Here is a 23,625-nt window from a genome sequence, read left to right on the forward strand (position 1 = left end):
GAATTAGATGTGAAATGAAGAAGTGTGCACTCATGAAAAGGAAGAAAATGTAATTTAAACAATGGCAGCCTGAACAGAGAATATTTTGGGGGGGAAATATGACTTGTCTTGGCAATGAAATAAAATATGTAAAATAAATATCATATGAGAAAACATGTATATATAAATATTCATTAAAGCAGAAAAGAGTATGCAACCAATTTATATCTTTGTGCAGTTTGCTTTTCTTTTAAAAAAATAATAATCAGAACACCAGCAAATCTTTGATCCTATAGCATTCTTCAAACTTCCCCTCCTATCCCCATGGTACTTTCCTTGCTCTTCACTTCTCATTGTTACATTGAAATCTGACAGAATATTTGTATGAATCTGGCCTTCCATCTATTTTGTTTGTGAAAAGTAGGCAGAGATGTTAAGCAGAGGACTGAAATCTCTCAAATAAAATCTGGTGGACCAATGAGCAGAAGAACAAACAGGAAGAAAAATCACTGACTTTCACTTCACTGGGCCAAAACAAAACTAAAACAATTTAATCTGGTGCTACACATGACAGTGCCAGATGAATGTGTTCTGATGACTTTGAAAAATTGCTCTCAAAATGGAACATGTAGCTGCAAAGGAGGCTGGAGGAATATATTTTACATTGAAAGGCTTTTCGAATTTATATAAACTGAAAAAACTGAGAAGTTTGGTCTCTGCCTTCTTCCCCCCTCCTTTCTTCATAGTTATTATTGCCTCATTATACAGTCATTTTTACAATGTTTTGGCAGACATTTATTATTGCATAAATTAAAGTCACTGAATCTAGTTTTGCCTACAGGTCTTTATGAAAATACCAGCAACATTTTTATTTGAATGTCAAAGTTTGTCAACCATTAAACTGATTGATTTTTCATTATACAATTCAATAGAAGAGGCAATCTCCAGTCTGTATGCAACATTACTCTGAGAAAAATACTCATCTTTGAAAAAATCCCTTCTGTTTATGCTTAAATAAAATGATAGTTCCTTAACAAAAGAACCACATATCTTTAAGCTAGCTTTATTCATGGGTTGTTAGTATGCCTAGGACATGTACAATGTTGTAATGTAGTTAAATGAAAATGAGTGAGTTCACTTACCCTTTAAAAATATTTTTATGTGGTTTTATACATAAAATAGTTATTGATTTCCAAAGAGGTAGGATTAAACTGAATACCCTGTAGTGCTAATAAAACAACTCTACAGAAGGAATTTCTCTGTATCTTAGAACAGATATCGCATAGACAGCAATAATGCAAGCTTTGACACAGCAATAATTTGTTTCACAGCCCTGGCCTGAGCAGACTGCTTGTCAAGTTGAGAGGTTAAGTTTAATTCTATGCTTATTTAACATTCAAGCTCTCTACTGAAACTGCCAAAGGTACCAGTCACTGTTCTGCTTTGCAACATGTGTTCATTAGAAGAAGTACTAAGATAGTTCTGTAAGATTTTCACTTTACCCACCAATCACTGAATTACTATTAACAACTGACATGGCCAGATTCAAACCAGTGACTGGTGTAAGGCTTCATGGAACTTTAACAGTGCTTTGTACCAGGCCAGACAGCATACACTAGCTGTGTTTCCCATTTATAGTTTGTTCATTTTAGATATGCAAACCACAGACAGGTGATGTGTACAGTTTTTTAAAAATTCTTTGCCTCTTTATGACTTTAAAATATTTTAATGGGCCAACTCAGCCACCTTCTAGCAACAGGTTATGTTGCCCTATGGAGAACAGAGTTTGTATTGCATAGTCACTCCTTGATTTCCAAGCTGGAGGGATTATGGATGCAGAACCTCAAACGTATCCCAATGATCTTCCATGTCCAGCTGGAATTGCCTCTTGATCTCAGAATAAAGAATTAATTCATCTAAGGCCATCTGAAATGCACTGACCCTCAGTTGGTGCTGGGTTTTAGGGCCAAGTGGCACCCTGGGTCTTATAACAGCACCCTCAAAATAATAACAGCTGCCCTTGTTAGGCAGGATGCTCTTCAACAATTCCATGTTTTTAAGAAACACCAGCACAGACTGCAGAGCACCAAGAAACTCCACAAAAGGTGGTGGCACCAGACAACTGGACATTCATCTGCTCCATTTTTACCACTACAGACATCCTACCCTCCCCCTTCTACTTCTATAGGGGGTTTGGCTGTATTATAGACTAGGGGCAGGTAATTATTTTGGGTGGAGGGCTGTTTACCCAGTTTTGGCAGGCTGTTGAGGGCTGCATGGGTAGCCCCATGTGGGCCCTTGACAGGTGCCCCGCCCCCTGGTCACCATCTTAAGACCAATGTCCCAGGGCCAGCACTGGTGGGGCCCAAAGCGGGGTGCAGGCTGGCAGGGGTCTGTGGAGCTGGGCTGGGCTGTACCAGCAGGGAGAGGGGGGAGCTGGCCCAGTTCCATAGAGCTCCTGCCAGCTGGGACCCCACGCTCCTGCCACCCTGCTCTGGGCCCCGCCAACACTGGCCGATACTGGCCCTGGGTCACTGGACACCAGTGCAGGCCCCGTGCTCCTGCTGGCTCCTGCACCTGCTCACTGCCAGTGCCCCTCATCCCCATGGTACAGGTGGTGGTGGGGGGCAGTGCACAGCCCCAACCCCCTGCTCACCGGCAGGGAAGAAGCTGGTGCTGAACATGGGGAAAAGCAGCCCCTTACCCGCCCCGTGGCCAGCGCTCCCTGCTGCAGGCACTCGCAGCCCATGTGGGGCTGTCCTGAGCAGGCACAGGCAGCCCCATGGGGCTGTGAGCGGCTGCAACGCAAGGTGCTGGCCACAGGGCGGGGGAGGGGCTGCTTCTCCCGCACTCAGCACCAGCTTGTAACCCACCCCCGGAGCTCACGTGCTGAGAAGCAGCAGCAAACACTTGGGCTTGCACGGCAGTGGTGGCAGCAGCTGCAGCCTCCCTCCCCCCCCTGCTTGCCACGCTGGGCTGTCTTGGCTGCCGCTACCCACCGGGAGCTCGCGCGTTGGGCAGCCCACAGGCGCAGTGGCAGACACTGCCCAGTGTGGCAAGCAGGGGGGCCACAGCTGCTGTCATCATGCACAGCCCCAATGAGCAAGCCTGGAGCTGGTGCTGGGCCCAGGCTGGCAGTGAGGCTGGGTTACAAGGTGGTGCTGAGCGTGGGGGGGAAAAAGTGGCCCCTTGCCTGACTTGTGGCCAGCGCCTTGTGCTGCAGCTGCTTGCAGCCACGTGGGGCTGCCTGTGCCTGCTCAGAACAGCCCCACGTGGGCTATAAGCAGCTGCAGTGCAGGGCACTGGCCACAGGGCTGGGGAGGAGCCACTTTTCACCACACCAAGAAGGAGCCCAGGGAAAAGCTGAGTGGAGGGGGGGGAAAGTGACCCCTCACCCACCCCGTGGCCAGCACTCCTTGCTGCAGCTACTTGCAGCCTGTGCAGGGCTGTCCTGAACAGGCACAGGCAGCCCCCCAATGGCTGCCAGGCGCTGCAGCAGCGGCAGCATGGGGCGCTGGTCATGGGGCGGGCGAGAGGCTACTTTTCACCCCCCATGCTCAGCTTTTCCCCAGGTCACGTTTCCTTGGGCTCCTTCCCTGCCCAGAGTCCTCCCCTGCCCTACCCCCACCTTCCCCCTTACCTGAGTTTCCGGCGTGGAGCAGCCACGTGGTCCCAGGCCAGAAGCCCCTGCCGTTGTGGAAGGCCCCCGGGGCTCCCACGGGGCCTACTTTCTACTTCCCTTGGTTCCTGTCATTTTTTTTTACAGGAACCAAGGGCAGATAAATATTAATTTCCTAAATTTTTTAGGGGCCCCGTGGGCCAGATAGAATGGCCTCACAGTTTGCCCACCCCTGTTGAAGACAGTGAAGTCCTGCCATTGTTATGCATGTGGAGGATGACTAGAGGTTGGAGGATTCCAGAACATTTGAACTCCTAACCTTAATGATGTCATGATCCACTTCTGAAAGCTGAGCATGTGAAGTGAGTTTCTTGACCAGTACCTAGTTGTTTGTTTAGTAACCAGGGGAACTGTGGCAGTTAGGACCATTATGTTAATGAGTTATTATGGGTTGTTGGGATAGTTTGATTTGTATGGTCCTAGCTGTGATTGACTTTGATTGGCATTGATTGAGAGAGAGTAATGATTATATCTGCACGTGATTGACAGGTGGCGTGGTTTGGATATTATAAAGCCTGTCCAGTCTAGGGGCCTGTGCGGCTTTTGGGGGTTGTCGTCATCAGAGTTAGAGCTCGCTGAGACCTGCTCTGTTTCAAGCGCTCTCCCTCTTTTGCCTGGTGTGTGTACATGTGCAACTGATTTAGTATTTGAGTACTTGCGTTTGTGGAACCCATCGTTTATTGACTGTGGAGTGAGTGAGAACAGTGTGTGTGTAGGGCAATGTTCAGGAGCAACAACACGAGGGTCCTGATCACCTGAGCACTTGACAGCCATTCAGCTGCTTCTGCGCATCAGGTCTGTCAGGTAAAGTATCACCTACCCCTTTTCCAAGGTGCTTAGTACCCACCTGCATGTGAGGGAACAGCAGAGAAATCCTTAGGGGTGTGAGGCTGCAGAGGGGGCCTGCCCTGCCTGTCAGCTCTCTAGAGTGATAGCTGGCCACCTTGGGTGACAGATTGGCCTCAGGTTAACTGTTCTACAGTTTAACTGTTTATAGTACTGTATACTGTGTCTGTATACTGTTGTGGTTGGTTTTGTTGGTTCTTGTCTTAATACACTTGTTAAACTTGACATTTGTGTGGGGTTCTGCTTGGTACTTTGCACCTCTAGTCAGGGCCGGGCAGTAGGCCAATTTCCAGACAGATTTAATTCTTTGGTGTCTCTTGAATCTAATAGGGAGGTTGGTAAGGTAGAAAGGCTTAACAACCCTCTGTGTGCATTTGAGAACATGGGTGGATGCCTGAAGTGGTCCCTGGGGTTCTCTGCTTTATTGTGGTGTGCCTGCCTTCTCTTTTTCCCTGCTCTTCAGTATAAGGGGAACAATCTGTTTATTATATCAGTCTGTGACAGTTTGTGGAATCCCTGTTATATTCCAACACTGGCATTCCTTGTGACAAGGGAGGCTAAAGCTATTGCATGCATCTTCCTCAAGTCTTGAGTTTTATTTTCTTACATCAGTCTGGATTTCATACTACATGAACTATGCTGATTGACTAGGATATCACTTCCTGATGGAACTGGGCTTATAACCTTCCTTTTCTTTTACAAAGACCAATAAGAGCAAAAGAAAGCAATAATGGAGAATGAATCTAAGGGAATTTTATGTCAGAATTTTATCATACCTAGAGCTTTTTTACACAGTTGCATGATTAAGAACTTAGGGAATACCATGTTCACACCTAGAAATAATATTGTAGAATATAATTTTCACACCTAGGAATAATGGAAGAAGACTCAGTCTTGTTAAATGCATCTCTACAAGTAAAAGAAAGACTTAAAGAGCTTCTGAAAAAAATGTGTTCTAGAACAGCACAGTGGTAGAAACATTTGCCATTCCACAACAATTTAGTAGCACATAAGCACTTTAAAAAATGAGCAATTACCTTTTGCTCATATTTGATGGTATTCTTTAGTTTTTAGATACTTGAAAACTACTTTCCAATCAAATTAAATTAACTGCCATCAAAAACTACCATCATGTGTATGGCTCATGTAACAAAAACATTCATGGGACTTAAAAATGGCAAGAATTCATTTCAGTCAGTCTTCTCCCAATATGTCTATTCAGAAGCAACAGTGTTTTAATCTTTATTGATGCATTCTGATTAAGAAGTTCATGCAAAATAAAAGGGAAAAAAAAGAGACATATAAATGTATTTCCAGTACAAAAAGAGAAGACTGCAGGGACAACCATGTATCAATTTAGTACACAGACAGAAAGAATTGTAAGCAAACCTAATCCAATCTAATAAGAAAGTACTGCTCTGCAAACTCGATTAAATTATAGGCGCTACATATTTGTTCTTTGTGGTAATAAAGCTTTGTCTTAGAAGAACATTTGTTACAATATGGTTGAGTCTGGCAGGCAGGACATGGGAGCCATGCAACCTGGATTCTAACCCTGGCTTGGTCATGGCCTGATATGTGATTTGGAGCATGTTACTTCTCTGGGCCTCTTTCCCACCTCTGCCTCTCTCCAGATTGACAATTAGACTAGCAATATCTTTGGAACAGAGCCTGCCTCTTGCTATAGTCAGAGCAGCACTGAAACAGTAGGTCCCATTCCCACTCACAGTTTAGGTACTGGTGCAATACAAACTGATAAGCAAGAGATAAGCACAGTTTTTACCCCACAGAATTTTCCACCTAAATGCAAGCAGGAGAAAGAAAGCTCATACTGGAAACCCATAGGGCCTATGTGCAAGCCACTGGATTCCTCAGAAGAGACTGCACCCATCTACAGTCATATCCTGCAGATATCAAAAGCACCAAACACTTAGCTGTTGCTGCCAGCACTGCTGTTGATCCCTGGCACAGGCCAGCCTTAGCAATTCCCTTCCCAAGGCCCATGGGGAACAGGGCTTGGCCCTGGGTTCAGCACTAGTGATGGTGACATGCAAACAATACATGCTGTACTGTGCACTAGGAGTGAGCAAAGCGGGCCCTATTCGATTTGGATTCGGCCCAAATCAGGGACAGTGATTCGATTAGTTGATTCAGATCACTGTCACTGATTCGATTTGGCCGAATCTGAATCTGAAGATTTGATGCCGATTCAGAGAATCAGCGATTCGGATGTAGATGCAGCTTTAAACATTTTTTCTACATACCTTGAGGTAGCAGGTGGGGCTCATGATTGCTGCGATGCTGGGGCACATGGAGCGCCCCATAGGAATGCAGGGGGGGACACTCCACGTGCTCTGTGGTGAACCCGGAAGTGGACCAGAAGTACTTCTGGTCCATTTCCGGGTCTGCTGGGGAGCATGCTTGGCCCCTACCCCTGTGCCTCCCCAGCTCAGCAATCAGCCGCAGGGGGACTCTGGATGCCCCCCACCTCAGACCCAGAAGGCACCATTACCTCCTGGCACGCTCCCTGGTGGACCCAGAAGTGCTTCTGGTCTGCTTCCAGGTCTGCTGCCAAGCACGCTGGGGAGCCCCCCGTGCTTCCGTGGGACACTCCATGTGCCCCACCATCATAGCACTCATGAGCTGCCTGCTACCTAGAGCTATGTAGAAAAAACATTTAAAGCTGGGTCTATGTCCGAATCTCCAAATCTTTCTGAATCTCTCTGAATTGATTTGGAGGGTTCCAATTCAATTCAGAGAGATTAGTGTGTCCTCTGATTTGATTCAGATTCAGAAATTCGGCCACTGAATCGGGTTGAATCTCTGCCAAATCAAATCAGGGACTGAAGCTTTGTACAGCCCTACTGTGTACCTGCTGCTCTCTTCAGCAGGCCCCTAGAGCCAGACAGGGCTCCAATGTTGGGGCACGGGCTGTGTGGCAGCTGGGAAGCAGCAGGAGGCACTCACCCATGAGACTCTTCCCTTTGCTCCAGTCTTGCCTGCTCAGAGCTCATTACCCACTGGCAGCAGGAAGGGGAATCCAGCCAGGGATGTCTCTGCAGTGCAGAGGAGGCAGCTGTGATGCTGCAGCCTAAGCAAAGCAGAAACGTGCAGAGCTGGATTGCACAGGCACTGTAGCTTGTGTCCAAATGCTCCTACTTCCTTCATCCTCACCCCTTCCCATAAAGGCTGATCCTCCCAAGCCATTTCTCTCTTGTTCCTAAAAGTTGGTCCTTTCTCTCCCCGATCAGTGTTTCCTAAATCTCGTTACTTTTTTCTCAATCCTTTTGCTAACGCAGGTTCCTTAGCTCACTTCTTCAAAAACTACTCCCTCCCCACGTCACTTCCTTCAGCTCCCCTTGCTAGTTTTGTGCGGCCCCCATCTCCCTCCCCCAGTGTTTGTTTTGCAGTGTGTGAGAGAGAATGATGGGAAGCACAAAAACAAAAACAAAACAAAACAATACGTTACCTAACATCATAATGTTTATTTTTCATTGATTAAGTATTCTCCATTTGTCTGTAGCTTGGTGTCAATTAAGCAGCCTTCTTGTTCATCTTTTGTTCGAGTCAAAGGTGAAAGGCTTGTGGATCACACAATCAAAAGACATGTTTTAATCAAGCTAGGGCATGTTACAAAGCATAGAAAATGAAGTCCTATAGCAAAAACAATTCAGGGTTTAAGGATTATGTATTATGAAGAAAATGAACGAAGTCTGACCTTGTTATATTATGGTAAATGATAGAGGGTCAAGAAAAAATATTGTCTCTCTCTCATCTCCAACAGGCTCCTATGAGAATTTCAACAGCATTGTAGAATTATTTTAGTTACAGGCATTTCCAGACTGCTTATCACCACACCTAGCAATGTTCCATTCATACTAAGATATTAGTTTAAAATTCTTCCTAAAAACCAAACAATTGTTTTATGCAAATACAATCTTGACAATGGGCATCTGCTTTATATAAGTCTTCCGTGCTTTATCTGTGCTATTTTGATGCAACCGTTTCCTGAGGCACATGACCTAGAACTGCCCAAAACATGGCAATAAGGGCCATGTCCAACAGTAGACAAATTTGTTAAAGTCATGTGAACAGATGGTCATGGCTGCTGATCATGTGCATTTTCTTCTGGATATACAATCATTATCCCAGAATAGAATTCACTGCATGAAATCCTAGTTCCTTTGGGCTCCTTGATAAAACTTCCATTTGTTTCAACAGGACAAGGATCTCACCTTTTGGCTAAGTTTTATGAGATGCATGTGCCACGTAATCTACTTTTCTATTCTTTCTTGAGAAAATTAATGTTAAGGTTGATACCAATCTGAATCATTAAAATATTATTTAGTGCAACTGGCAATATTGTCCAGGAAGTACATTGGCCAGCTTACGTCACAACTGCAAATTAATAAAATCAAAGTTAGAATAACCTGGATATTATTTTTAATTAAATTGCACAGTCAGGAGTCTGTAGCTACAAAGGAATTATGACTTCTTTCATTACCTGGCCATAAAGAGGCAACTTACTGGATTATCACGCAGAACATTAACAACATTAGCATTAAGGCCTAATTAAACAATGAAACAATATATGTTACAATCTGCCAGCGAAACATATGCGCAAGCAAAATGCACTTCAATAAAATGCCATTTTATGCTACTTTTTAATTACTTTTATTTTTATTAAGCACCAAACAAAGTAGAATTTGTGCAGGTCAGTAAAAACTAGCTTTTTAAATACAAAACACAGCATTAATGGAAACTGGTACTTGGTCTGCTAAACATCTGCTCTCCCAGGCCATCACATATTACAATTCTATTTGATCTTCATACAGAAAATTGTTTGCACCTGTCCTCAGCCTTTTTTTTAACCATACATGTTTACAGAATATCATTAACAAGTACTGTTTGCTTTCTTCTCTGAACATTTAATACCCAGTTCTTATATAACATTATTGTTGGATAATCTTAAAGGGTTTTACAAAGGCCCATGACAGACATTGCACTTAAGATGCGATTAACTGGCTCACAATTAATAGAGTAATAAACGGAGAAATAGGTCACAAAGTAATTACACAGAATATGTGTAATAACTTTGTGCCTGGTTCCTATCCTGCCTTTTTTTTTAATGTGTGCACAGTACCCAGCTTCTGCAGCACACACAAGCCTTTCAAGGTTCCCATGTACTCCAAAGGCTGGGAGGCCCCATAGCTGTTCAGAACTTGCCATGCACTCCCGCAGCTGGAAGCCCTGGTCAGATGATTGGAGCTCCCAGCCCAGGGAGCACACAGTGTGCTCCTGCAGCTGGGATCCCCAAGCAGATACTCAGGGTTCCCAGCTGTGGGAGTGCAGGAAGGCAAGCTTACTACTTCCTGGTGCAGGTGAGGCCTGGGCTCTCCCTGCATCAGCAATATGGCGCAATGAGATCTGATGCAAGATCCCACAATCATGCCTCCTGCCATGGATGTGTGTGGCATGGCAGGAAGTATGACTGTTGGGATCCTACATCAGATCCCATCATGCCTTTATTTTAATGCCCATCAGGGCCAAAGTATTATTATTGCTTTCTTATAGAGAAGGGAAATAGTTTGACCCAGGTTTTTGCTAAAATCAGAAATTAAACCATGCTCCTCTTTGACCCATGGCCCAGACCCAGACTGAGACCCAGACCAATGCCTTATTTCTAAGCCAGGATACTTTTACCAGTAGTTGCATGAGAAATACTAGGCCTGTGCGAAGTGGCTATTATTCAGTTCAGATTCAGATTCGGCCGATTTGGGGGACAGTGATACGATTTGGCGACTTGAATCACTGTCCTGAATTGATTTGGCTGAATCTAATTTGGAGATTTGACTGCCGCTGAATCAGCTGAATCAGACAGGCCTCATCCCCCACCTGCTTTCCCAGCCATCAATGGCTGCCCTGCCCGGCTCTTTAAAAAAAAAGCCTGGCATGTATTGGGAGCTGGACTGGGTGAGCCCTGCCTAGGAGCTGGGAGGGAGGGGCTGGGAGAACTGGTGGGGGATGGGGGCTTATGGCAGAGCCCCCATGCACTGTGAGGCAGTGGGGATCACCCCTCCCTTAGCCTGGCAGCAGTCAGTGGGTGGGGGCTTTTTTTTGTTTTTTGTTTTAAAGAGCTGGGGCCATGGGAGGGGGCTGGGAGAGCAGGTGGGGTCAGGGGGCGCTCAAGAGGGCTGGGAGAGCAGGCAGGGGATGGGGCCTACTTACCAGCATGGAGTCCGGGTCCAGCTCCCTGTGGTGGCAAGTGGGGACTGCCCAAGTCTCCAAAGCTCTCTGAATCTTTTCCGAATCAATTTGGAGAGCTTCAAATTGATTCAGACCTCTTTATTGGTCTCCTGATTCAATTCGGATTGGGAGATTCAGCCGCCGAATCAGGCCAAATCTCCTCTGAATCGAATCAGCATCCGCAACTTTGCACATCCCTAAGAAATACTACATTTCCCCATTTATCCAAGTTCTAGCAGAAAACACAACCTAGCTTCAGATATAATTAAAAAATGATATTGGAATAGACTACCTGGACCATTAATAATTTTTTTTGATTGTGCCAAGGGTAGTAAGCAATTTTGTGTTCAAAGTGATCTTAACAGAGCTGAAGATGACTTAAAATGCAACTATGGAATAGCAGCATTGTCTGGTGCCTGTATTTAAAATGCAAATTTAGCACAGAACTTCCAGTTCCCTGATTACCGATCTGTTGTGTCTCAATTTCTCACTGACTCTCTATATATTTTAGGGAAAGTCATTTCAGTGTCCATGTCTTTGTTTACCCATCTGCAAAATGGGTATTGCAAAATGGGTAATCTCCGTAATATCGGAGAGGACTGATCACCCTCGCCGGAGGTCCTGCGTCCGCGAAAAACCTGGACGGCCCCATCACAGTTTGGTATACCACCCGAGTATGCTCAAGAGCTCCCGAGGAATTGGCGAATTAGATTCCAAACACAGCTGTACGAGATTGTTGCCTGAATAGTGAGTAAAAGCGATTTTTTCTTATCTCACTGCCTCCCCGGTGTGTTTCTGTCAATGGAGGGAAAGACAGAAGAAGGAGGAAAGGCCCGAACCCTTTTTGTCCCCGACCTACTCGAATAGATTGGGCTCAACCACCCATAGTTAGGTTGCACAGTAGGATACTGTTGCCTTATGCAACCATGTACAGAGCTTTTAGCTTGTCTTTTCTGAAAGGGCTATCTCCTGATTAGAGATTTTAAGAAGACTGTCTTAATTCCCGCTAACAGCTGTCCCCCTTAATGTCCCCCTAACAGCTGTCAGGCAGATAAATGTTTACAAAATGATGTGGGGCAGTTCAACAAAAATAGTGGATTTTCATGATTATGAAATTAGGGATATGTCATACCATTTATCTTCTCTCATATATTATTATTCTTAATCATATTCCTAAAATAGGAGAAATCAGATTAAAGCTATATTTTCAGTCTCAAAACAAGTGTTTCTGAAAGGGCTGGTCTACTGTCTAAAGATTTTAGGAAGATTCCTGTACTTCAGTATAACAGCTGTCAAGCTAAATGTTTATGAGATACAGGATGTGGGGCAGATTTTTAAATTCAGTCACTGCCATATTTTTTACATAGACGCTAAACAGGTAAACAAGGCTGAAAGAAGAAAAAAGTTCTCTATAAATTAACATTCTTGCATATGTAAAAACACCAACTTATTGAGAATAAATGTAGACTAGCTGTCTTACCCAGTCTTTGCCATAATAATCAGTATTCTTATCCACAAAGCCCTTTAAGATCTTAGGAGAAAAGGTACTACACATGGAAAATTACTAGAAATTTAAAAAAAAGGACAGAAAGGGAAAAAAACGACAATGAAAAATATTATTGTTTGTTACTGTTCATCCCTAAATACTAAGAGAGATTGTGCAAGAAACTGTGAAGACCAAATAAAGGTAAGGCTACTGGTTTAATGCAAAAACAGGGTTTACAATGTGTATTTCTACTCTGAACAGCTGTCTTGTTCCATTATTTATTTGCTAAATGTATTTTGATCATACAAGTATTGGAAGAATGGCTATTTTCCCTAAGAATATTTGTATTTACATGAAAACAAGAGTATTTATGAACAGCGAATATTCACGTTATTTACTATTTGTTTCTCCCTTATTCTCTATTCACTTTTTGTCTAGTCTGTAATTTCAGGCAGCCAGTTAAGTGGCAGAAACAACACTGTGCAACTTATCAGTTGCACACAATGAAGTGTCACCGTAAACTGTGTTTGAATAACTATAAATAAGCTATAACTACCCAAACTATTCAGCAAATGTTTTGGATAGCAAACCCATCTATATAAACTAATCTCAATCCATAAAAGGAAAAAGCCATAAATATAAAATGAACATATTAATTAGTGCATTTACCTGAATCTAACACATCCCTGAATTTAAGATGACCCCTAAATACTTAGATTCTATACATGGAAAATTTATAAATTTGTTATAATGTTCCATGTATAGAATCTAATTTTTGGAGGGTTGTTTTTAATTCATCCTCTCCACTACTGCAGGAGGACAGGTAGTGCTGTGGGGAGGGGCAGGTGGTGTCATAAGTTCAAGCAGCTTGCCCCCTGCTTGTGCCTGCCCCCCCTTTCCCCTCCACCTCTGCTCCTCTTCCTGCCCCTCCCTCCAGCCTCTGCTCTCCACCTTTTCCCTGTCCTTGCAGCCTCTGCTCCCCCTTCCCTCTCCCCCTCCAGGGTCTGCTCCCTGGTGGCAGGCTGTCCCGTTCTAGCCTAGTGCATTAAACATGGAGCTGCATGCCACTGCTGTGGGGAGGGGGGTTGGGGCTGTGGTCAGTGTCCCAGGCTGCAGTGTGGATGGAGCTTGTCAGCATGAAGCAGTGGTAGGGTGGGGAGGGAGAGGAACAGGTGTGTGGGGGAGGGAGATAAGGGGAAAGGGGCTGCAAGGGGGAGATGGTGGGATACAGAGGTGGTGGGGCTGGAGCCCAAACCACAGCAGCCACTTTCCCTTCAATATGGTAAATATTTATCATATTTACTTAATTCTAAGTCATGGGATTTCCCCCCCCCCATGTTAAATTGAGTAACTATGGTAAATAAATTCACTAGATAAATAATACATTTATCAGTGGATAAATTAATTCACTGGATACTTACTGCAAATGATTCAACCATGACTTTAACAGTAGTAAAAAGTTCACAGAACAGAAAAATGTTTAGGTACTTTGTCCTGACAACTAAGCTTCCCTTGGGCAAGCTCATAGAATATGTTGGTAATTAACAGCTTTTAAATTCTATAGTTGTCCTTAGGAGCTTCTAAAGTACAAAACCTAGAGTGTACAATCTTAAGGCTTACAGTTTCTGAGCCAGGTTCTGAGAAGTTAAAAGCACTGCTATCAAGTCATACAACAATCCAGATGCTTTGTCATCACACCAGCAGGACCTACTGAAGGGGAAGGTGCAGGATCAGATAATACAGAGGGCAGCCAGCAGAAGATCATTCATAACCGCAACTTCATGTTCAGAGTGAGAGAGAAGAGAAGCATAAGTCACTGTAAATCTACTACAAGGCAACAAAATCACTCTCTAGGAGTTGGAGTAACACTGATTGGGTCTAGGGATATAATTAGAGATCTGCAGCTCATCAGAGAAACAGAAGTTAGAGACCCTATTCTTAAAGAGATCTTCCCAGAACTGACCATCCTAGTCTTCAAACAAGTACTGAACCTTGCTAACCCAATCACCAGAAGAAAAATTCCTATGGCCCAGAACACACCAAATGGATCCAAACAATGCCATGACAAGAAATGCAAAACCTGCCAACATATCTCCATCATCCCCACAATTACTACTACTTACAGCTGCACCTCCAGAAATGTAATATATCTCATCCAGGGCTCCAATTGCCCTGATGGAAAATATGTAGGAGAGACCAAACAACAACGCGTGTACCAGAATGAATGCACACCGGAAATCTATCAAAGACAAGAACACCCAACTACCTGTGCAGGGACATTTCTCCCAACAAAACCACTCTCTCAGTTCTAATCCTCAAAGGGAACTTACAAAACACTTCTCAGAGACGAGCCTATGAATTTCACTTCATAAGCCTACTGGATACAAAAAATTATGGACTGAATATAGACATTGGATTTATGACGCATTATAACCTGCCTGACATCTGACTCTCCAGGTACCTCTCTACTATCCAACTGCTACATTCATCCCCCTCTTCTCTCCCTCCAACCCAGCCTGTCTTTCACCCACTGACTCCTAAATTTACATCTTCACTGACTGCCTGTCTTGTATGCATACCAGTCTCTGGCTTCTTTACTATTCATTCCATCTAGGACGAGCACATACCAACTCAACTGCAGAGGCTTCCTCAGCCTGACAAAGGGTTTTTAAACTCGAAAGCTTGCTAAATTTTTCCCCCCAACTATTTAAGTTGGTCTAATAAAAGATATCAGATTCACCCAAAGAACCTTGTCTGCCTTGAATTAGAGCCAGAACTTGGCAGCTCCTGAAGAAAGAGATCATTTGCCATTAGAAGGAACTGCCCTGGAATGTTCCACCACCTTTGAGGCACCTGAGAATGAAGCACGCACAATATGGAGACCCAATTCTCCAGCTGGCTTCATGCCGAAAATATTATAAACTGAAGATAAGCTTTTTATAACTCATGGTGTAAATGCAAGGTCTATATAGAGTTAAAGGGCGTTTGTACACACCACATTTTTTGCCCTTTCTTGCGCTGGAATGGTGTGCTTGTTTGCACAAGCGAGTTTTCTGGATGCTTTAAAAGTCTTTCTGGTGCAAAAACTGTGACTGAAACTAAACTAAAACTCCTCTGACTGCATGTTGTAGTATTTCAGGAGTTAATATCATTTGTATTAGGAATAGTAACCCAGTCTCCTGGCTTCCTATCTCCTACTCTAAACATTAGGTCAGGGGTGCTCACAACCTTCTGGCTTTGCAGGTCAAATGAGTAGGACAGGGCTGGTTTGCAGGCCAGACTGAACCCCAGATACCAGGATTGGACTCTGTGGCCCAGCACTGCATTTGCCCTGCCGCAAGGACTGGGATTGGTCTGCGGCTTGGGATTTCCCCCTCCTCCCATCCCTACGCCAGGATTGGTCCCAAAGGATATGACACTGCCCCCTCCTACCCCAGCTACCAGGATTGGATTTTGGGGGTCTGGCACTACTCTGTGCTGCCATCCCCCCACCACTAGGATTGGGCCTTGAGGCCCAATGCTGCCCCATGCCAACCCCCCCATATGCTGGGATTGTGTCCTGGGGCCAACCCTGCACACTGGGATTAGGTGCCTATTCCAGCATGTGGGACCCAGGGCTCTCCATGGGTCTGGAAATTTGGCAGTGGGGGAGCAGTAATACCACTCTCCCACTTCCAAATTTCCAGACCCAGGTGGAGTCCTGCAGGCTAAATGACATGGCACTGAGGGCTGGATCTGGTCTGCAGGGCCAGCATTAGGTCATGTTAATTCCAAAATAAAGTATTTATTCTTTTAGTTTGTTTATAAAATTAGAATTTTAAAAACTAAACAAAAATAAAGTATAAAAGTAGGTATAAAAGTAGGTGAAGATAGAGCCCAGAGAAACTTGCCAATTTAATAGAAATTCAACTTCTCAAAGAATCTTCTCCCCAAACTGAGAAGGCACCTGCATAAAACCACCACTTGGGCAGCATTCTAAACACTGGCCATCAACCATGATCGTTGAAGATGTTTACTCAAATACATAGAGCTAGGATTTGATATACATTCAGGATGATATTTTCCATCTTTTTTTCTCAATGTATGCAACTAAGAAAATTTATTGTCTGTTAGAATTATGACATGACAAGTATTTTCTATTAAAGTCTCCTTTGATCAGACCTCCCATGCAGTCAACAACTGCCTCTTCTTGATACTTCACTGTCAACTTTCTAAATCTCAAATGCCACTGCGATTTACTACATTCCTACATGGTTCTCCATCCAGATTTTGAAGAACTAGTCACTGTTATAAACAGGGTCTGGCAGCCTGTAAATAAAGATAATGGTAGAATTGCTAACAAGCTCTACTTCCACCAAATATAATTTTATTGCTAGATATGAGGTTGGCGTCATGAATTCTACATGGCTGGCAATTTCCTACTTCCTATGAGACACAAAGGAAGGTGTCTGGGAAAAAAGTTATATTAAAATAGTTGTTTTTAAAGACTGAGTATATTTTAAGTTTTCCCTCTGATTGTTAAACTACTATTAGAATGTGTAAGAAACTATAAACTAATACCTGATGTTGGTATCCCAAAACTTTCAGTGTCACAAATGATGTCTCTTTTTAACAAAAAGTGCTTAGTATCAGCCACATATGAGAATGCTAATTAGCATTCTCCCCTTTCTCCTACTCCCCCCACCAATTAAAATAAAATTTCAGTGGCAAGTGTGATTCCCTTTAGACTTTTCAGGTTGCTACACTTTAGAAAATGAGATTGTTATTTTCTTTAGATGATTTAGTACATAAAGGACTGATCAATATTCAAGATTTTGTTAACTCTGAAGGGCCAAAAGATGGGCACATGGAGAAGGCACGCGGAAGACATGGGAAGATCTACAGACTTTGTGGCTCCCATTAACAATGAGAAAAATACACTATTTTATATTATTTATAAATATACCATCTTCCCCTTTCACACCTCTGTCCAGGAGAGGAGGTCTATTCATGACTCATGTAAACAAGGCCTATGAATGGAAGAAACTCATAGGTCAGAAAAGCAGCCATGGAAACCACCTCAGAAGGTACTACAGCATGTTGAGAAAAGGGGAACAGGAATAAAGATGGATATGACTTAAGCAGATTTGCAGAAATAGAATTCTTCAGGACTGGCCATGTTCTCCCTTCATGGGCTCTGAGAGACTTCTGGGCATCCATCCTCCCTAAGCCTTGTGGCTGAGATGAGAGAAATATTTCAAAGAGGAGCCACTCTCTGGCCCAGACAAATTCTCAAGGCAGCAGAGCTTCACCTTCAGCAGGTTCTGCAGCACCAGCCTGCCAACACTAATTTCAGACTTTTTCCCACAGATCCCACACTATATTTTCACTTCTGCACTGAATTACTATTGAACTTCTGGCTCTCACCTCTTCCCTGAGTGCCAACAGTTTGGTCTCTTCCCAATTTCTTACATCCCTCCTTTACATTTTTTACATCTTTTTCTGGCTTCCGCAGCTTTTCCAACTAGTCAAAACCTTCCTCACATGATTCCATATTTATGTGATTCATATTCCATATTCAAATTAAGAGGACCACATGCAACTTTCATACTATTTCAGACCCATCACTTCACTTAAATAGTGTCCTTTGTTTTATTTATTTAGATTATAAACTCTACCAAGCAGAGGTTACATAATGACTCATTGTTGATGGTCCCTTGTTACTACTGAAATAAAAAAACATCTGTGAAGTACCATCTATGAAGTACCCTCCTTAAGTGCCTCGAAGAGAATGTGCCTAAGACTGCCCTTGGAGCAGATAAGGAACTTGACACTCCAATCCCACAAAGGATAAGCAGAGCAGATACTGTAAACTCTACTGTCCCAGGGATTGCCTGGATGAGGATTAGTCTCCGGCCCAAGGAGGCACTGCATCATGGTGACCACTCCCCTGGAGCTGCATAAGTTTTGAACCCCTCACATCAGCAGAGCCAGCTGAGCTGCCGGCTCCAGCATGTGAGGATAGAGTGCCACCAGCAACTGCACCTAGAAGACACAGAATGATCATGGTGGGTGACTCCCTCCTGAGGGGGACAGAGGGAGCGATTTGTTGCCTGGACCCCTTAGCCCATGAGGTCTGCTGCCTCCCTGGGGCTTGTATCCAGGATGTCACTGAGAGGATCCCCAAACTCATCCAGCCCTCTGACCACTGTCCCATGCTACTCATCCACATGGGCACAAATGATACGGTGTGGAACAATCCTGGACAGGTCATGCATGACTACAGAGCTCTGGGGGCTGGGCTCAGGGGGCTGGGGGCACAGGTAATTTTTTCCTCAATCCTCCTAGTCACAGGTCACAGGTCCTAGAAAGAAAGGTGCATCGGTGGGGTGAACAGAAGACTCCAGCAATGGTGCCATTGTGAGGGATTCGGCTTCTTTGACCATGGTCCGCACTTCAGTGAGAGAGGTAGTAAATTGTTGGGAAGGGATGGCCTCTACCTGACGTGGAAAGGGAAAAAGCTCTTCTCAGCCAGAATGACTGACCTACTTGACAGGGTTTTAAACTAAGATCGCTGGGGGACAGGTGGTCAATTAACAGTTCTAGCCCAGGTCATGTCAACCACAGCAGAAATAATTTATGTAGCCTAAGGGAACCCACTCCTATGACAGCCCTAGTAAAGGTCACATCCTGTCACATAAGGAAGCCTAGGGCTTCCCATGGCAGACTCAACTGCCTATACACAAATGCCAGGAGCTTGGGAAACAAGCAAGAGGAACTGGCCCTTCTCGTGTGTGAAAAAGGTTATGATCTCCTAGGGGTAACGGAGACCTGGTGGGACTACACCTGTGACTGATCTGTTGGTATAGAAGGCTATAACTTGTACAGGAGGGACTCTGTTGGGAAGAGGGGTGGGGTGTAACTCTCTACATCAAGGAGCAGTAAAATTCCCCCCCCAACTGAGTTTACTAACCATGAAGGCTGTCTTGAGACCCTCTCAGTTAAAATATGGGGAGAGCATGGGGAAGGAGGTATACTCGTAGGAGTCTATTATAGACCCCCCCACCAAGATGAACAACTGGACCATGAATTTAATAGGGAACTGGCTGAGGCTGCATGCTCCTGATGCATGATCATCATGGGGGACTTCAACCTCCCTGATATCTTGTGGGAAGAGCCAAATCTGACTGATCGTGTAGCTTTCTTGCTTGCATTGATGACCTCTATCTAATGTAAGAGGTCTATGGGCCGACTAGGGGAGAGACACTGCTGGATCTGGTTCTGGCCAAAGGGGACAATCTGGTGAATGATCTGAGGATCAAGGGGAAGCTTGGTGACAGTGACCATGAACTGATCACTTTCTCTGTCCAACGCAGGGTGGGCAAATTATTGTCCACTGTAACACCCAGGTTGTTTCTGCAGAGCTGCTGCCCAGCCAGTCAGTCCCCAGACTGTATTGGTGCATGGGACTGTTCCATCTGAAATGCAGGACTTTGCATTTGCCCCTATTGAACCTCATGAGATTTCTTTTGACCCAATCCTTCAATTTGTCTAGGTCTCTATGAAGCCTAACCCTACCCTGCAGCATATCTAGTGCTTCCTACAGTTTGGTGTCACCTGCAAACTTGCTGAGGGTGTACTCTATGTCATCTTCCAGGTTGTTGATGAAGACATTAAACAAAACCGGCCCCAGGACTGACCCATGTCTAGTTGATACCAGCTGCCAACTAGACATCGATCCATTGACTACTACCCTCTGAGCCTGATGATCCAGATAGTTTTTTTATCCACCTTACAGTCTATTCATCCAACCCATATTTCTTAGGGAACATTGTGGAAGACTGTATCAAAAGCCTTGCTGAAGTCAAGGAATACCAAGTCAAGATGATGGGCTCTACATTAGTTGCTGTTACTCAGGAAAAGGATTTTGGAATTACTGTGAATAGTTCTCTGGATATCAGCCCATAGTTCAGCAGCAGTCAAGACAAATAGGAATTATCAAGAAAGGAAAATAAATTAAAAAAAAAATTATGCCACTGTATAAAACTATCATGCATCCATCCCTTAAATATTACAGTTCTTGTCCCCTACCTCAAAAAGGTGGTAGCAGAACTAGAACAGGCAGAGAGAAGGGCAACAAGGATGATCAGAGGTATGAAGAAGCTTTAAGACTGGGATGTTTCAGCTTAACAAAAGGCAATTGAGGAAGGGGTATTATAGAAGTCTATGAAATCATGGGTGGCATGGAGAAAGTAATAGGAAGTAATATTTACTGTCTTTCACAATACTAGAATGAGGGGACACGCAATGAAATTATTACACAGCAAATTTAAAACAAACAAAAGAAAGCTTTTTCTCCCCATACAAAATGAGTAATTAGCTAGTGGGACAAACTACCATGAAATGTTGGAGGTTAATAATTTAACCAGGTTCAAAAATTGGATTGAACAAAACCATGGAGTCTAGGTCCATTTGTGAGTATTAAGCAACATAGTTAGGGGAAGAATCTCAAAATTAGGACTCTTTGTCTGAATACTGGAATCTGTAGGGAAGAGGGCAAGAGCCTGATCAGTCTACATAGGCCTTGCAAAAATACTCTCTCTCTTGGCATCCACTCACTGCTACTGTGAACCATAGAACTCTGGGTTAAGTGGACTGTAGTCTGACCCAGTGCCCCATATGGCATTTCTTATGGTGTTCTCTTGCTGAGTACGGTGGAACCCAGTTTTCCAACCATATGAATGGTGCTACAAAGTATCCTCTATATCACTATATCACTTTGGCTGCAATGGGTGGCCAAAACAACACAGGGGTCTCAGCTAGTTTACAAAGTTGATGCTCAGCTACTGCAAATACATCACCCTTTTTCCCTAACCTTTCTCTCAAAACTAAGCAGAATATTATCCATTGAAGACCAGTGAGAGACAATAGGCCTCACGTGGACAAATGCATTGGAAGTTTTGTGGGTTACTGTATGCTGAAAACTGAAAAAAAGAACTTTTTAGTGGGAAAAGATGTAGACAAATTATGCTAACTTACTAGGCTACAATCCTTTTTTCTGGTGCAATTATTTCTCTTCATACCATATGTAGATTCCACATTACAAAGATGTTAAGGACTACAGGAAACTGGACATCATCTATACTGCAACCCACCTTGCAAGAACCAACACTATATAAGCAACATTGGTTCTTGATTGCAGTTGTTGGCAAGGCATGGGCTGATTTTAAAGACAATGCATAGAGAGGTTATAATAAAGAATTTTAAATGCTGGCAGTCAGACAGACATGCTTATATAAGGGTATAAAATGATATTGCTAAAACGGGTGATGTTTTATTGATAAATGGGTCCTTAGGGATAGTGTACCTGGACCAGCAAAAAAAGCAGGATAATATGTAAACAGCTCTGTTGGCCTTCTTAGAGGGGTACCATGGGCTCTGGTAGGCCCATGAATTGTAGAAAAGCAGAAACAGCATGACTTATATTTGCTGGAAGAAAAATCCTTAGGACAACTGACCAAAGGAAAAGCATTCTTTACTTGGCTGACAAGCTAATAGAAAGCTACTTCACTGGAGTTAACTTGGGGAGATTTTCACCACGACTCAGAGGCAAAATCTATTCAGCTGCATCTAACAAATGATTATTTTATACTTAAGAAGTTTTGAAAGTAGAGAAGGAGATAGAGGCTATAAAAACAAACAGGAAGTCAAGATAGGACATGGATAGTCAGCCAAACAAATCTGTTATATTCTAGCGCTCAGTGTCTTCTCTCTTCTTGGTAGTTTCAAAATAGTTACTCAGGTACAGGTTTATAGTGCATACTCTGGAAGCCACACAGATGAACCCTGTAGTCTTTTCTGGGATCTGTGACTTACATTCTCACAGTGGTTCTGTAAAGAACTTACTATTACTTGTATTTAGGCTCTTATAAAGATTAACACACACACACACAACAAGCAGGAGGCCTAGACAGCCCAGTAATGCATTAGAGCAGGCTTAATACTTTCTTATTTTGTTTTCTTATTCTAAAGCAAATCTAGTCCAATACAACATCACTTATATGCAGTTCATGTTGCAGAATGCATTTAAAAGCTTTTTTGAATGGATATCCAAGAAAGTTGAGAGAAAAGGTATCCATTTTTGAAGAAACTGAATGTTTAACAATGTTTTTAGATGACTTGACTGCCAAGAATATTGAAAAATAAATGATCAAGTCTTTTACAGTTCCTATAAATTTAGTGATCTCTTTTACTTCCTATTAATTAATGGATTACTAGCAAACTATTACTAAACTGTTCTGATGCTGCTGAAATAAAGTGATGTTTAGAAGGATAAATTACTATAAAAGATGAATCATTGAAGTAAAACCAGCCAGGTAAACTCCATAAAAAAAAAGAAAAAGAAAATCAGTGTTTGCTATATGAAAAAATACAGAATTGTTATGGGAAATCTGTCAATATAACCAAAAATGAATAGTGAACACAAAGCATTAAATATTCCTTATAAACCTCTTAAATTCCTATTTCCTACTCTCAGTATCCCACTAAGATGACAGAGTGCTAGCATCTTCTCTGTACTTCAGGCCTCCATACAAGAGCTGGTAATTCCTGGACAGTCCTGAATCAGCAAGTCTAGCACAAAAGGAATTTCTTATTAGGGGTCAATTTTCCCATTGTTGCAAGGAGGATTTACACATGCAAGTCCCATTAGCAGTAATGGGAGTTACCCACATAAATCCCCCCTGCAATGATAGGAGAAAAGACCCCATAGTCTGCAAGGATCCAGGTTCTAATGATTACCTGTCAAATGGCCCTAAGCATCATCATTGCAAGAAAAAGCAGACGTAGCAGTTTCTGGGCTGAATATGCTTTTAAGGAAAGAGTAACTGATTGCTGTCATACATACCAGACAATATAACACCAAGAAAGGAAAATGATATCAAATTGTGAGGTTGCATATGAAGGGTTAATCCAATTAACCAAAGTTAAAAAGAAAGTACTCATTAAAAAAGGAATTCAAACATATCAAAGCACTCGTTAGAAAAAAGGTGTGAATATTGTATGAGCTCCAAGGTGCTTGAAGGATAATACAGCTACTTGTTTAAAAATTCAATTAACCTTATCTTTCTTTAACTTGATTTATTAATAATCCCACAGATAAATTGCCATTTTTTAAAAAGTCATGTTATCTTTTGAATACATCCTGTCTGACAAGTCTTAAAACTACTTCAAATAAGCCTAACCCTCACTTTGTATGTTTAAATCATTTAAATCAAGAACGAAATCACACCTCAATGGTACAATTTCTGAAAAATAAAAGATCAACAGTCTCTTATCTACCGCTATTGAAAATAAGTTGTTGGGTACTCAACTCTTCTAGAAAGAATATCTTAGATATCTATTCACTACC

The sequence above is a fragment of the Alligator sinensis genome, unplaced genomic scaffold (genome assembly GCF_000455745.1).
Source record: "Alligator sinensis unplaced genomic scaffold, ASM45574v1 scaffold242_1, whole genome shotgun sequence".
NCBI lineage: Eukaryota > Metazoa > Chordata > Crocodylia > Alligatoridae > Alligator > Alligator sinensis.